The sequence below is a fragment of the Gastrolobium bilobum genome, unplaced genomic scaffold (genome assembly GCF_033153095.1).
Source record: "Gastrolobium bilobum isolate Gb01-03AN ecotype WA unplaced genomic scaffold, APGP_CSIRO_Gbil_v1 utg6129, whole genome shotgun sequence".
Lineage (NCBI taxonomy): Eukaryota > Viridiplantae > Streptophyta > Magnoliopsida > Fabales > Fabaceae > Gastrolobium > Gastrolobium bilobum.
In genome coordinates this window covers 141,509-153,164 of record NW_026895895.1, presented here as the reverse complement: position 1 = coordinate 153,164, position 11,656 = coordinate 141,509, and positions in this window count along the sequence as shown.

The following is an 11,656-nucleotide window of genomic DNA, read 5'->3' as shown; positions in this document are numbered from 1 at the left end:
TTTTGTTTGTCAATTCTCTTTTCTCTTTTATCTATCTCTTTTTCTCTCCTAAAATAACACAACTTTACATTAAAATGACACATTTTTCCCATCAAATAAATAACAAATAGTTTATGTTTTGTTGTTTGCTTTTACCTTTCCTTTGTTTCAAAAAAAAAAAAAAATAGTATAACAAAATATTTCCAAAAATGTCCATTTTATTATTTATATATATATATATATATATATATATATATATATATATATATATATATATATAGTGTTTCTTATATTTTGTAAAATATTAAAATCATTAAAAGTGGTCACTCATGCCATCCTTTAATTTTTAAATAGTTAATTCAATGACATAAATTATCATTTAAAGTTGACCAATTTATTGTGCTTTAATAAGGGGATTATATTATAATATATATTACTTCAAGAGGAGTTCTTGGTTTATGAAGCATTTAACATTTGCACATCATTTAATAACTTCATACAATTGTGACTTTTATTGATCCAGCGGTTCTATTATAATTATTAATTCCTTTTTATTATTTGTGTCAAATGTAGAAACTTTCAATCCACCGATTGATTTTTTTGGAATAAAATTATGTAGTTGAAATTTTTTGAATTTAGACAGATGTAAATTGATTTCCCACTTCTTTGAAATTTGAGAAACAAATTCAAATTTAACCCTATAATTTAATTTTGAAATTTAATGAGGTGAAATCAAGTAATCACAGCATTGAATATAGTAGTAATATCTACAATAGCTGCAAAAAAATTCAATAAATGAGTTGCTTTGCTTGTACAATTAATGAAGAATGGGAAATGTTAGTTTTAATATAAAATGTTTGAATTTGGTAAAAATAATACATATATATATATATATGGGTTCGTTTTTTCTGCAGTAAGCCCAATACGACGTCGTTTTGAGCGAAAATCATGATATTTTTGTAATTTTAATTTATTTTAGGATTATAATAGTCTTTATATTTAAATTTTTTAAGATTTCAATACCAAAACGACGTCGTTTTGAAAATAAATGCATATAACTTATCTGCAATAACTGCAGAAACATTTTTCCATATATATATATATGAGGTAGGATCCTTTGACACCGGTATCAAATTTGAAGTTTGACACCTTATCTGAGAGTCGTTAGATCAAAAAAGATCAACGACTCTGATTTGTAAGCATGTGATATCATTGATCTTTTTTTATCTAACGACTCTCAGATAAGGTGTCAAACTTCAAATTTGACACCGGTGTCAAAGGATCCTACCTTTATATATATATATATATATATATATATATATATATATATATATTCTCCTGTTTCATACAAAGTTATTTCTAACAACTTCAAAAATATATTATTTTGAGAATTGAAAAAATGAATGAAGGGTATTTTAATAAAATTAATATAACAAGGAAACAAACAAAACTACTAAAATGATATAATCTTGGGTTGTAGAAAATAATTTTTGATAACAGTATGTGACAGGGAAAAACATTTTTCCCTGGAAGAGATTGTAAAAAAAATATTAAAAAAAAATGTTAGAGCAATGTGGTCAGAAGAATATTGGATTAATTGGAATGACACAAATAATAGAAAGTAACAAATAATTATAATAAAACAGTTGAATCAATAAAAGTCATAAATGCATGAAGTTATTAAATGATGTACAACTGCTAAATGCTAAATGTTTCACCAACCAATAATTCCTCTTGAAGTAATATATAGTATAATATCATCTCCTTATCTAAAGCACATTAAATTGGTCAGCTTTAATGTTAATTTATGTCATTGAATTAATTATTAAAAATTTAAAGAATTGTATGAATGACCGTTTTAATGATTTTAATATTTTGTTCATTTCAAAATAACTGTAGTCAAAGGTAATTATTCAATAATTAAAAGTTATAGAATATATTTATTAAATTAAGAAATTTATATTTAATTAAATTAACTTTATTAAAATCAAAATATTATTATTCTATTTATATTCTTTACTTATTAATAGATGTCTTAAGAAATTAAAAATGAAATATTAAAATAATAATTATTTTATTATTTCATAGTAAATACAAAGAAAATAAAAATAAATTTTATTTTTAAAATAATATTTTTTTTGTAACAGAAGGAATCATGATATATATATATATGTAACATAATAAAATGGACATTTGTTATTTATTTCCAATTCAAAGATATTATATTATACTATTTGAATATTGGGTAATTGTACTTTTATGTGACAGCAAAATTCTTTTGTCTCCTACACACTTAACTTGAAGTGAGGTCCAATAGAAAATAGAAGAAAAAAAATAAAAAAGAAATTAGACAAATATCAATGTATAGACAGAAGATAAGAAAATTTTTATGTTGCATAAGACTAACATTGCCCTTGAATATTTTGATTTCAGTTTTTGCCTTTTTGTGTTGTGGGGCCCACCGAGCTCTGCTTTTCCTTGATTTCTTCCTAGTATTCAACAAATGCTAAAGGTAATGTTGTTTCAGTTTCAATTCAACGCTCTCTACTTTCTCTACTTAGGCTTGTTTGGTGTGACGTATAAGACATGATAGTATAAGCTTATACTATACGTTATCACATTTTAAGTTGTTTGGTGTGACCACCGTATAGTATAAGCTTATACAACATAATTCCTTAATACATCTAAACGATGTATAACTTAATTCGGCCTAAGGGTGAGAGATAAGACCTGATAAGAGATTGATGTATTAACATCGTTGACCAATGTAATTCTCAAAAATTAGTATATTATTTTAATATTAATATATTAAAATAAAAATTTATTTTTCAATATATTAATTTTTAAAATATTAAATATTTTTAATTTTATAAAAATTAATTTATATTTTGGACACACTGATCAATTAATTTTTATAAAAATTAATATCATATGACATTTTTTGAAGAATTATATAAATTCTTTATTAAAGGATATTTTTATTAAAAATATTTATTTTTATCATATATAGTATTATACAGTGTATTATCAAATACTAGATGATATTATCTTATACAATATATTATTTTATACAATACCGTGTCAAACGCTTGATAGTATTAAAATTCAATCAGGTCTTATACAATCAGGCCTTATACTATCAGACCTTATCCTATACTATGCATCAAACATGCCCTTAGCACAACACTCAGCAACCAAACACCAACACCTCTGCTTTTATTGGGCAATTATTTTTGTATATTGAATTAGAATATATTTTTTGCATTTATTTATTTTTTTAGTTTACTTTTTGGCATGAGACATTTTTAAATATAAATTTTTTAATTACTTTTATATAATTCAATTTAAATTAAAATTTTAACACATATTTTTGAATTCTATCTAAATTAATTATGCTTAACTCTGTTATAATTTTAAATTTTTTAAATACTTTTTACTTTGACTTATAGTTTAAAATTTTGATTTCAATTTAAAATAATTTATTCAACATAAAAGATACTTGTTAATTTTATATTAAATTATATTAATGATTTCATTTGGAAAATATTTGTGTATAACTTGGTTAGATTTGATATTGTCTTTTTTCAATTAGGGTGTTAATAGCATTTAGAGTCAAAAAACTGGGATATTGACCGTACTGCTCTCTTTCTCAGTATAATATACCTGAATGTTATGGAGTGCAATTTTTTTTCAACCTGCCACAATACCATAGTCGCTGAGATACTTAGCTACTATGAACTAGACACGTGTCACGTTCTCAGTGGTTGGAAAAGTAGCTAAGTACCTCAGCGACTGTGGTGCAACATGCCTCCAGGGCTTTTCCAGACACTGGGAACGTGACATGTTTCACGTCCATAGTAGCTGAGTACCTCAGCGATTATGGTACCATGGCCGTTTGGAAAAAAATTTACACTCTGTGGCATTCAGGTATATTATAATGAAAAAGTGGACAATACGGCCAATGTCCCCAAAAAACCAACTATATCAAAAGTGAGAAATCGATTCCCGAATTCTGTGCTTCAGAGAAAGTTGGGAGTGATTCAAAAAGTCATTAAGGGGGTGTTTGTTTCAAGTTTTTGAAGAGGATTACCGGTAATCCTTCTTTGGTAAATGTAATTACCACGTTTGGTAGAAGGAATAAATTATGATTCCCGGATATCCAAGGATTACCGGTAATTTCATTTATAAAGAAAAGTCACTATTCAGATTACCAAAAATAATATGGTAATTCGGAATACCAATCAGAATACCAAGTAAAGGGAAAGCACAATAATAAATTTTGAGACAAAAATACCCTCAATACACATAAAAATCTAGACCCAATCTATCAATTACAAAAGTAAAAATAGTTTGGGGTTATTTTTGTAAAATAACCTCATATTCCAAGTCATATTTCGTTCTAAACCAAATATGAAATCAGTAATTTTTACCCAATATTCCCGGTAATATATTGGCGAACCAAACACCTCTTTCGTAAGATTCCAAGTAAACTCAATTTCTACTGTATTCCTATTAATCATGATTCCCGGTCACCAAAAAATTTCTCTTGTACCAAACACACCCTAAGGGCGTTTGGTAGAGGAGAAATTTTTTTTATCCAGAAATCCCGATTTTCAAAAATATGATTTTTACATTCAGTTTACGATAATATTTGAAAATTTAAAATTTTAAAAAATTCAATTTCCTGGGAATCCGAAAAAAAACCGTGTACCAAACGTCAACGGACACTCTAATCACTTTCTTTCATGAAAAAAAAATGAAATTTGTAATCTTAAGCTCATAAGTGAAAGCAATAAGTGTAAAAACTACATACCTTAAGAACTTGGACTCAATCTTCTTTCAACATGACGTGTTGTGAGATTCCTTTTGTAATCTATCCATGGTCGTTTTGTCCCTTAGCATAACATTGTTGCTCATGATTTGAACTTCATTACTCTTTATTCCTTGTTGTCTTCAAAGCTTATCCATATTTTACCTCTTTGATATATCATTAATCCTCTTTTGTGGCTCTATCATGTATCTATATTCTCTCTGCACATGATTGATTATTTTTTCTTTTGATTGAGGCTCTTCTCTTTTTGTTGTTGTCACTATATTATCAACAATATATTCTTTGTATCTTCAATCTCACTTTGATGATGACAAACTAAAAATTGATAAATGTAACACCTCGTATATATCTGGTAATGTTATCATACATTTATATCGACTAGCAGAACCGGTATCTGCACTTTTCTTCCGAAAAGCGACTTTCAGCATTCTTAATCACTTACTATAATTATTAAAGCCTCATAATAATTATTAGGGTCAATTATGGAATCATTTCCTATTTTCACATAATTAATTAATTAAATACCTTAATTAACGGTGCAGGTTCTTACAATAAAAGTTTAGTATAACAAATATTCTCTAACAATGTATATCATACTCCCCTTCAATTTGTGTATAGTTTAAAAATAATATATTTATCAAAATTAGGAACGAAATCAATATATTATATGGTGGGGGAATATAACTTTATCAATTTTCATATTTTCCTTCTCATTTTGGCAACATCAAAATGCACAAAGCAAATTTATCAAAGCAAATACAAAGCAATATCAACACCGCTTGTTGTTGAACCACATGACAAGTATTTAATAAGTATCAAATATGGGTTCGCTTTTTCTGCAGTTACTGCATATAAGTTATTTGTTGTAAGCCCAATACGACGTTGTTTTGAGGCGAAAATCATGGTTTTTTTGTAATTTTAATTTATTTCAGGGTTATTATAGTCTTTATAATTATAATTTTTTAATATTTCAATCCCAAAACAACGTTGTTTTGATAGTAAATGCAGATAACTTATCTGTATTAACTGCGAAAATATTTTTCTGATCAAATATACATGTTGTTTTCCTCCCCCTTTGATATTAACTACTTGTATGTTATCAACATGCATCATTAGCGAATATTGATTAAGCATGGGAAGTAAAATCAGTTGTCGTTTAGCAACAAAGCAACTACAAATGCTCCCTCTAAATTCATGAATGGTCAGAAAGAAGCAAAACAGAGGATTTCAAACCTCATTTTACCTTTTTACCTCTTCTCCCCTATTTTGCTCTTTTTCTTTCATTTTCTCTTTAAATTTTACCTTTTCATAACTTGTGGGTGTAAAGTGTTATGTTCTTAATTTCATTATTCTTCTTTCCCTTTTTCAAACATCTACAGTGATTGCCATTCTCTATGCCTCTGGAAGTTCTTGTCAATTTTCTTCTTGTTGTTGAGATAAGCTTTCAATTTTTCACTTCTTTTCATTTGTTCATCATTTCCTCATTTTCTTTATCATCCAAAAGGATATTAGCCAATTTTCAAACAACATAATTATCACAAACATTTTTTTTTTGTACTATGGATTTAGTTTTCACTAGATGCAATATGTAACAACTATTCCATTATTATAGTTCTTTTATAAGTCAAGAGATATAAATGAAAAATAAAATGATTGACACCCGTTCAAATCATGCATATACATAAGGTATATGATTACTTATGCATTTATTAAGGAACACATTTCCATGGTCAAGCACATATGAAAAATAATCAAGGATGAACATGTAAGACATTCAAAACAATTAAATAATAATTTCAATATTTTAAAAATGAAAAGGATGAACTTGCTCTAATTAACACAAAAGATAAAGTTAGGTATGTTTGACAATACCATATATATAGGCACATTACCAGAAAGTGTACCAAGGCAACCATATTCTTAATTAATCTATCTAGCAAAATTGTTTTAGACTTCATCTCTTTTCAAAAGAAGTTTGCAGAGGCATGTTTTATTTTTCAAAGAGAGAAAATGCAAGAGAGATAAAACACATATTCCTTGAGTGTAATAAAAATGATATTTGAAATTTCCCCCTTATTTTCTCATTAGTTAACAGCCTGAATAAAATCTCTTCAAAAGAAAAACCTTAATAAAATATAAACATATTAAAGTATAAGACCCATCTTTTGAAATTTCAAATTTTCTCATTTGTAGATAATTTCAAAAGATTAGTGTTTGAAGTTTTATCAAACTTTCTCTCAAGATTTGATAACACTTTTTCTAAAGCAAGTTTAAATAGTATTACATTTGTAATAAATGTTCAAACACTTTTTCAAACTTTCAAAAGAATAAGAAGGTGAAAAACACATTAAAAGTCTTGAAATTTCTCTAAAGGATATGAAGATTTTGAAAAAATAGTTCTAGAATAATAAAAGCTGTTTTTCTTTGAAAAAATATTTTCATATCAAAAACATCCATTTCACATGATATGTATGACTAAAAAACAAGAATTGTTGCTCAAAATTTCAACGTCCTAAAATATGTTATAGGGATCAAAGCATATATATATATATATATATATATATATAACAAGAAACATTTACACTATATGCAATTATAAAATTCAAGATATAAGATCTAATTGTTTATCATATTAAGGATACTTCTCAATAAACAAGGCATCTAATCATTTAAGAACACTATCAACATGTATCACACAATCTATAAAATAAAGTGCCATAAAAAATTATGCATAGAGATACTTATCGAATTTGGTAGATTGTGATACCCTTGTTTATGGTAATCATTTGCTATTTGTGTTTTCTTCATTTGAGTTTTCCATTTGTTAGGATGTGAAGAAAATCTCATTTTGTTGCTCTTCACTCATCTATTTCTTTGGTCATAAATACTTGGCATTTTAATATTTGATCGCAACATTTAATTATCACAAGCAAAGTTAACTCTAAAGCTTTTCAAATCAAAGGATAACATTAGATATCATTTAAGCATATTTCCAAGCATAAATTAGGTTGATATACAAAATAAAGCACGTATCACATTATTAACCATAGAAAATGACAAACAAAACACATATACACTTGAATCTTAAAATATATTTTAATAATTGTTAATGCAAGATTCAAGATTAACAAGAAGTACATGACCATCATCAAAATATATTGAAGCATTTTGGGGCAAGCGATGATCATGTGAGGCATGTTATGTCAAGTAAGAAATTTGAAGCATAAACACACGTGAATCAAGAGATGATATTTCATCTCATAATGCAACACTTGAAAATCATAGAATTTTCACTTTAAATTACATTCTTCTTTTTTCAAAGATATGCGTATATCAAGCATTTTCAAACATAATGTGAGACATGTTATGTCAAGTAAGAAATTTGAAACATAAACACATGTGTATCAAGAGATGATATTTCCTTTCGTAATGCAATACTTGAAAATCATGGAATTTTCACTTCAAATTACATTCTTCTTTTTTCAAAGATATGCATACATTGAACATTTTCAAACATAATGTGGGCATGTTATGTCAAGTAAGGGATTTCAAACATAAACACATATGAATCAAGAGATAATATTTTCTTTCATAATGCAATACTTGAAAATCATGGAATTTTCACTTCAAATTACATTCTTCTCTTTTCAAAGACATGCATATATCGGGCATTTTCAAGCATAATGTGAGATATGTTATGTCAAGTAAGAAATTTGAAACATAAACACATGTGAATCAAGAGATAATATTTCCTTTCATAATGCAATAATTGAAAATCATGGAATTTTCACTTTAAATTACATTCTTCTTTTTCAAAGATGTGCATATATTGGGCATTTTCAAACAAGATATTTAATTATCCACTCTCAGTTAAACATGTAATACATTTAAACACAAAATAAAAAAGAAGTAAAATTATTTTATAATATGCTTATCCACATGTAAAAACAAAGGTATATTCATCAGGTCAAACTCAAGGAGTATGATAGTTATATGTTTTTTTTTTTTAACTTAAGAGCTACTTTAAAATTCAAATTATAAATAAGTAGGTTGGTAAAACAATTTATATAACTTCTCATTTTAATTGAAATTAGAGCTTATGCAAATTATTTTATGAAACAACCATAATTGATATATAATCAAAGCTCTATATTACTAAGGAAGCCTTATATAAACACAAATAAAATCACTCCTCATTGAGCCGATAGGGATGCTTATAAAAACACAAATATCTTTAAAAAAAGATAAATTATTAAAAAATGAAAAATACTTATTTAAAATAAAATACAATATGTTTATATATTAATATATTAACATAAGCCAAATGAAGGAGTGGGAAGATCTAAGATGTAGAATATTTGGATTCTTCTCAATCCACTCATTTGGTGCTTCATTGTGCAATATATAGAAGAATTATACGATATATATATATATATATATATATAGAGGATTGGATCCTTTGACATCATATCTTGATAGTTGATTTTCGCTAATCTAACGGTTATTAGTTATTAGAAATTAATAATTAATTATGATCTAATAAATTATAACCGTCAACTGGCGAAAATTAGCAGTTAAGATTTGGTGTCAAACTTTTTAGTTTGACACCAGTCTCAAATAATTTTTTTCGATATATATATATATATATATATAATATCCAAAAAGTCGTATGCTTCATAAGAAGCTTGTACAACTTGGGGAGGGCTTTTGATTGATCAAAAAGAAAAATCTACTTCAACCGATATGCTTTGAGGCATGGTCAAACATAACATAGAAACTAAATTCACAAAAGGTGAAAATTAGGTTAGAGCAATAGGCGCTATAGCAAAACTGATTGCAAAAAAAAAGGGAAATCGGTCATGTTAAAATTATTTTCTAGGGAGGTCTTTCTAAAAAAATGAAAAATACTTATTTATATTGAATACATTTAAAATAAGAAAAGAATATGTTTATATATTAATATATCAAGTTTGATTGTAGATGCCATTAGGTAAGTATATCAAGCCCCTTGTTATTGCAAATTAGTGAGCGAGACAAGATAGTAACAGCCTTGTCTCATGTTATTTCTTTCTCTTTATTCATGCTCACCCTCTCTCTAACCAAAGAAATCTTTAATCCTGATTAAGTTTTCCTCCTCTATTGTAGATGCCGTTAGGTAAGTATATCAAGTCCCATGTTATTGCAAATTAGTGAGCGAGACAAGATAGTAAAAGCCTTGTCTCATGTTATTTCTTTCTCTTTCTTAATACTCACCCTCTCTCTAACCAAAGAAATCTTTAATCCTAATTAAGCTTTCCTCCTCTCCCATCTTCAACTTAAATTTTGGGCAATATCGGATCCAATTGAAGCTCTAACACAAAAGGTCCTTTTCAAGATTTGAACTCCTATTTTTAGATAGTTCGTTAGTCCCGAGACTAAAATTGCCACTTGAGTAAGAGAGATAGTAAAAGCCTCGTCTCATTTTGACTTCTTTCTCTTCTTTCAGTCTCACCCTCTCTCTAGCCAAATAAACCTTTAATCATGATCAAGCTTTCCTCCTCTCCCATCTTTAACTTAATAGCCAAAGAAACCTTTAAATCTGATCAAGCTTTCCTCCTCTCCCATCTTCAACTTAAATTTCGGGCAAAATTGAATCCAAATCAAGCTCTTGCACCAAAGGTTATTAAAACCGAACAGGCCCGATTGGTTTTTGAAAATGCTATTTAACATTTTTTGCAGCAGATGGGATTCGGACTTGTACAATGAGAATGCCTAATATAACACTTACCACTAGGCTATGTTTAGTTGCTAGTTAAGATGCATCATTTAATATATTTATTATATAATTATATAATTTAATAGAATTATTTCACAAGTCGTAGCCAACAGGGGTCGAACCCTTGTCACATGTTGAAACAACCTAGTACTTAACACTAAACTACATTGGGATATTGAATAAAATGCACTATTTAAAATATTTATTATATAATTTATTATAAAATATAAATTTAATCTATTTGGGTCATGTGATTCAACCAATGATCTACTGGTTAAACCAATAATCCACTGGTTAACCTGATATCCCGACCGAAATAATGACTGATTCGAGTTTAATAATATTGAAAAAATAACTTAACCAGCCTCGCCCTCAATATGTTTGTTCGAAATGAATCAGATTTCATTAAAAGGAACTAAAAAATCTATATGTGATGCAATGCTGACAAAGATTTCATATTTTAATTTATGTTGAAGATTACAGGAGAGAAGCTTGACCGGGATTGAATGGCTATTCATTTAGGGTGAGGTATTTTTTCTCGAGAAAAGGTGAGACTAAAGAAAGAGAAAGAAAACAATAAAATGAGACAAAATTATTCCTTTATCCAACTCAATGATTGGGCACAGCTAAAATATCTTAATTTAAAATTGATATAATGATTAACAAAAAAATAATAATAGAATATGATATACTTACATGATGATAAGTATAACCCAACTTTTATTAAAAGTATATTTTGAAGTTAGTATATAATAACTAAAATTGATATAATGATTAACAAAAAAATAATAATAAAATATGATATACTTACATGATGATAAGTATAACCCAACTTTTATTAAAAGTATATTTTTAAGTTAGTATATAATAACTTTATAAAAAATTTAATGATTCATTTCTAATATTCTATTTACTTATTAATTTAAGATTTTATTACATCATTAATATGTATATTAAAAGAACAATATTTACAATACTAAAATACAATTTTTAAAACCTTAGCTCATAAAATAATAGCAAAATGATAAGGTAAAAATTATATTTACAAACTTTTTGTTTGCAAACTCAAGAGTGTATGAACGGTCATACTT